We start from the raw sequence: 5,464 nt of genomic DNA on the forward strand, positions 1-5,464 counted from the left end.
GTGAAATTTAATGCTAAATTGCTACTTTTCATGTTTTTCAATTTAAAGAAGTGAAAATAAACACTCTGCAAGTGCATCAAACCTCAGTAAAGCAAGTTTGTTGCGGCTGTTTGTATTAGTCTGCAAAAAAGCAGAACTTGATGAAACTCTAGAGCTTAAACTAACAGAACATTCAGCTCCTCTCTCACACTTTTTTTATGTAACTAATGCCAAAGTTTAGTGTTTGCTGTCATTTTGCACATCGTGCATATTAATGATGTCAAGAAGAAGGAAGTCTGCTCTATTTTAACATCCTGATTTCTGTCTTCTGCTTATTGGTGACAGAGGAAAAGCATCTTTAGAGACATCTGTGTCCAATATACAGTAAGTATAAGTATTTAGTGTTTGATGCACTTTCTGTACATGTTTATCTGCTAATATGTTTCCTTTTATCTGAATTATCACAGACAGATCAGAGGACAGTTATGCATTTTCATGCTGCAGCGAGTGGATTTGTTATCGTCATTCTGTCTGTGTCAGGTACTGTAGTTCTACATTTACTCCAGTAAAACTGAGGGATGTAAGGAAATGAACCATCTTGAAACATATGATCAAAGTCATTTCACTGATCTGTATTTGGAAATAAGTGAACAAGAGTGAACTTTACATTGTAACCTTAATGTCTTTTTACCAATAGCAACAGTAAGTGTCTTATGAGATGAACAGGGAAACAGGAACCCAAATGCAGACAGATGCTGTAAAGTCTCTTAAATAATAATAAAAAGGCCAAAACTTTACAGCTGATTAGTCCAGAAGGAAAAAGACACATATCAGGAAACAAGGAAGGATTCAGAAATTAAAGATAAAACAAAATTAGCAAAAAGGAGGTGAAACATATGTCCACAATGAACGTGAAAAACCTGACAATAAGAAAAATCTATTTCAATCCAGAAGGTTCAGATTTAATACAGGGACGTCAGGTTGTCTTGGTTCATTAACTATGAACACAGTTAACACATCAAAGATGCAAAAGATACTGGAATAACTGTGACAAACCAAAAGAAAACGCCCCTTCACACATTACATTTTATTTATTTATTTAATTCTTCAGTGATCAGTTTTATATTTTGATTTATGCTCAACGACCAGTTTATTAGGAACACCTTTCTAGTACCAACTTAGACCTATTTTTGCCTTCAAAACTCAGGGCGGCTGTGGCCTTTAAACACAACTCAGTTGGTACAAAGTGGCCGGTGAAAGAAGATTTTTATATTACACACATCGTGTGTAATGAATGATTCAAAGAATATATTTATTTAACCATGAGTTGTGCTGTTTGAGGGAAATATTGATTTATTGCACATTTTGAATCTGTAATTAGTGTTAAAATATGTTGCAAATACAATTTGTCATTTTGACCATCTCCTGCTTTAGTCTGTGGGTTAATTATCTTAAGAATGTGATGTTACAGTGGACAGTAGTGTTTAGGGAAACAAGAAAGACTGTTATAAAAGTGTTGGTGTTGTTTTTCATACTGTATGAGCTAAGTGTGATGTTTCCACAGTTGATATTTTCGATAAGGGGACGTTTTCTTATCTGTTAAATATAGTAGAGCTTCTGTAAACCACATCTCTTCCCACACGTTCATAGTTTCACAGTAAACTCAGCAGCAACCTGACCACAGAGAGGAAACTAATCAAGATATGCAAACCCTCGTGATCATTTTTCTTTTTCTTGTGGGCAGCCAGAAAACTCAGCCTGTAATTTAACAAAACCAAACTGTCTCCATATGTGAGTGCACCTTCAGACCGTGTGATGTCTGATCTGAACACTTTTAATCAGAAATAACATCAGAAAAGTTATAATTTACTTATTTTCTAATCATATTAAATATAATATTATATTATATATTATCCACCTTGGTTTCTGCTGTTCTCTGTGTTACAGTGATACAGGGTCAGAATAACTGGGGAGTGACTTACACCTCAACTAGGATCTGTGGCATAAAAGGATCCAAAGTTGAAATTTCCAGCACCTACACATACCCATCCAGAATGAATAACATAAATACCACTGTTAATAAGAAATTGTGGTTTACTAAGGGGGAAAATTATGCACCTGTGGATCTGTTAACAGACTCAGATTATACAGATCGTGTGCATTATCACTGTGAAAACAACAAATGCACTCTGACCATCACAGACCTGAGACTGAGAGACTCAGCTGTTTACAAGTTGAGGTTCACAACAAACCAACCAGAAGGAAGTTATACTGGTGAACCTGGAGTCACTTTGTCTGTCACAGGTAACACTGTCATGTTAAATAGTTATGTTCTTTACTATATAGGAAATATTGCTGTGAATTTAAATTTATGTAGAAACATTTCACTTTTCTTTCTACACATATTCAGATCTCCAGATGCAGGTGATCAGATCAGAACGCCGTCAGGACTCAACCTGGGCAGAAGTGAAGTGTCAAAGCAGTTGTTTACCTGATAATCCCACCTTCATCTGGTACAAGAATGGACAGAAGATTTGGAGAGAAACAACATCTCCGTCTTATGAAGACAAAGTTAATACTGGAGACTATTCCTGTTCTGTGAAAGGACATGAGAACTTCCCTTCTCCTACAGTGTGTGAGTTTACTTACTGTCTTTTTTTACATTCTGGATGCAAACTTAACCCTAAAGCTAACATGATACATATGAATCATCAGCTATTACAAATGTTCAGTTTCTACTGGCTGATGGTGCAAATTACAAAAGTGTAAAAGTTTGAATCCTCTTTGAAAAAAAAACAAACTTTAATTGATTTCGAGGAAAACAACATTTACTAACTAAATGTGCATTAAATATTATGTGGATTTAAAAAAAAGTCTTTGATTTACACTTTTTGCCATTTCAAATAAGGGAGCACAGCACTGTCTCCCCCTGCTGGAGTCCCAAGCTGATCACTGGCATCACTAGAGGGTCAATGCACAATCAAAGCACACAGATGACAATGCACACTATGTATCTGCTGTACTCTCTGTCTCACTGACTGAAAAGTCAGGACAGATGACAACCGCAACAAATACATGCAAGAAAAACAAACACACATCCTAAAAACTAGTTTAGTCTGATGACTATGATAGGAGCAAAACTTGCTTTTCTACCAGTGAAATGCATTTTCTGCAGGTACATAACTATCACCTTCCATCTTTTACATGCACTCGTGTTGAACTTGCTTCTCTTGGTTCTAGTTTGGGTAGCACATGTAAATGATGCCATTAAACTTCCTTTTGTTTTCTCTAATATCTCTATACTTCAAGCTACAAACTCTTACAGATGACATCATCCACCTCCTGTCAAATAGGAGGGGGACTGAAAGGTCTAAATGGACAAACTATTATTTAGTTTATCTATTTATTTTAAAGTAAAATGTGATTTACCTGATATTACTTTGTTTTTAGCTGTATTTCAGTTGATAGAATTTGTTTAATGCAACCACAAGGGGACTTAAGCCAGTGTCTTCTTGGGCCAGTCCCAAGTCTGGATAAATGCAGAGGGTGGTGTCAGGAAGGGCATCCAACATAAAGCACATGCCAAATTAAACATGTGAATCATGACCCAGATCGTTCGGGTTAACAACTACTGCCACCAGGGCTGTTGACCTTCAGGGTACCGGTGGAAATTGGGCTACTGTTGGTCAAAGAAGAAAAGGAGGAAGGTGCATTTGTAGGAAGAAAAAAAATGAAGAAAGCCAAGAATGTAGGACTGACAGTAGAGACTTTGAATGTTGGGACTGAGACAGGGAAGCCTGGTTGACATGATGCAGAGAAGGAAGGTGGACATACTGTGTGTCCAGGAGACCAGGTGGAAAGGTAGCAAGGCTAGAAGCTTAGGAGCAGGGTTCAAGTTGTTCTACCATGGGTCAGAGAGGAAGAGAAATGGAGTAGGAGTAATACTAAAAGAGGATTTGGTGAGGAATGTTCTAGAGGTGAAAAGAGTATCAGACAGGTTGATGATGTTCAATGTTGTTAGTGGTTATGCCCCATAGGTAGGATGTGAGTTAGAAGAGAAGGAGAAATTCTGGAGTGAGTTAGATGAAGTGATGCAGAGCATCCCCACAGATAAGAGAGTGGTGATTGGTGCAGATTTCAATGGACATGTAGGTGAAGGGAACAGAGGTGATGAGACTGTTATGGGCAGGTTTGGTCTTCAGGACAGGGACACAGAAGGACAGATGGTGGTAGACTTTGCAAAGAGGATGGAAATGGCTGTAGTGAACACTTTCTTCCATAAGAGACAGGAACATAGGGTAATGTACAAGAGCGGAGGTAGAAGCACTCAGGTAGACTACATCTTGTGTAGACGTTGTAATCTGAAAGAGATCAGTGACTGTAAAGCATTGATAGGGGAGAGTGTAGCCAGACAACACAGGATGGTGGTGTGTAAAATGATGCTGGTGGTGAGGAAGATGAAGAGGACTAAGGCAGAGCAGATGACTGGACCACTACAGCTAATTTGATCAGGGAGACAGGTAGGAGGGTACTCGGTGTGTCGTCTGGAAAGAGGAAAGTGGACAAGGAGACTTGGTGGTGGAACAAGGAAGTTCAGGAGTGTATACAGGGAAAGAGGTTAGCTAAGAAGAAGTGTGACACTGAAGGACTGAAGAGAGTAGACAGGAGTACAGGGAGATACAGCGTAAGGTGAAGGTAGAGGTGGCAACAAAGAGCATATGAGGACTTGTATGTTAGGTTGGACACTAAAGAGGGAGAGGTGGATTTGTACAGGTTGGCCAGACAAAGAGATAGAGATGGGAAGGATGTGCAGCAGGTTAGTGTGATTAAAGATAAGGATGGAAATGTATTGACAGGTGCCAAGAGTGTGATGGGAAGATGGAAGGAGTACTTTGAAGAGTTGATGAACGAGGAAAATGAAAGGGAACGAAGAGTAGAAGAGGTGACTGGTGTGGAGCAGGAAGTAGCAAAGATTATTAAGAAGTGAGGAGGACGTTGAAGAGGATGAAGAGTGGAAAGGCAGTTGGTCCTGATGACAAACCTGTGGAGGTATGGAAGTGTCTAGGAGAGGTGGCAGTAGAGTTTCTGACTAGTTTGTTTAACAAGATCTTGGAGAGTGAGAGGATGCAGAGGACTGGAGGAAAAGTGTACTGGTGCCAATTTTTAAGAACAAGGGAGATGTGCAGAGCTGTGGCAACTACAGAGGAATAAAGCTGATGAGCCAAACAATGAAGTTGTGGGAAAGAGTAGTGGAAGCTCGGCTAAAGGCAGAGGTGAACATTTGTGAGCAGCAATATGGTTTCATGCCTAGAAAGAGTCCAACAGATGCAGTATTTGCTTTGAGGATGTTGATGGAGAAGTACAGAGAAGGTCAGAGGGAGTTGCATTGTGTCTTCATAGATTTAGAGAAAGTGTATGACAGGGTGCAGAGAGAGGAGCTGTGGTTTTGTATGAGGACGTCTGGAGTGTCAGAGAAGTATGTTAG

General features: G+C 39.2%; 1 long non-coding RNA gene across 1 annotated transcript; it reads left to right on the forward strand.

Moving 5' to 3' along the window:
- The first annotated feature begins 278 nt into the window (after positions 1–278).
- LOC137124678 (uncharacterized) lies at positions 279–2,233 on the forward strand. The gene is made up of 3 exons (XR_010914015.1): positions 279–363; positions 447–519; positions 1,927–2,233. It is a non-coding gene; the product is annotated as an uncharacterized lncRNA (long non-coding RNA).
- Positions 2,234–5,464: the final 3,231 nt, after the last annotated feature.

Source organism: Channa argus, chromosome 3 (genome assembly GCF_033026475.1).
Source record: "Channa argus isolate prfri chromosome 3, Channa argus male v1.0, whole genome shotgun sequence".
Classification (NCBI taxonomy): Eukaryota; Metazoa; Chordata; class Actinopteri; order Anabantiformes; family Channidae; genus Channa; species Channa argus.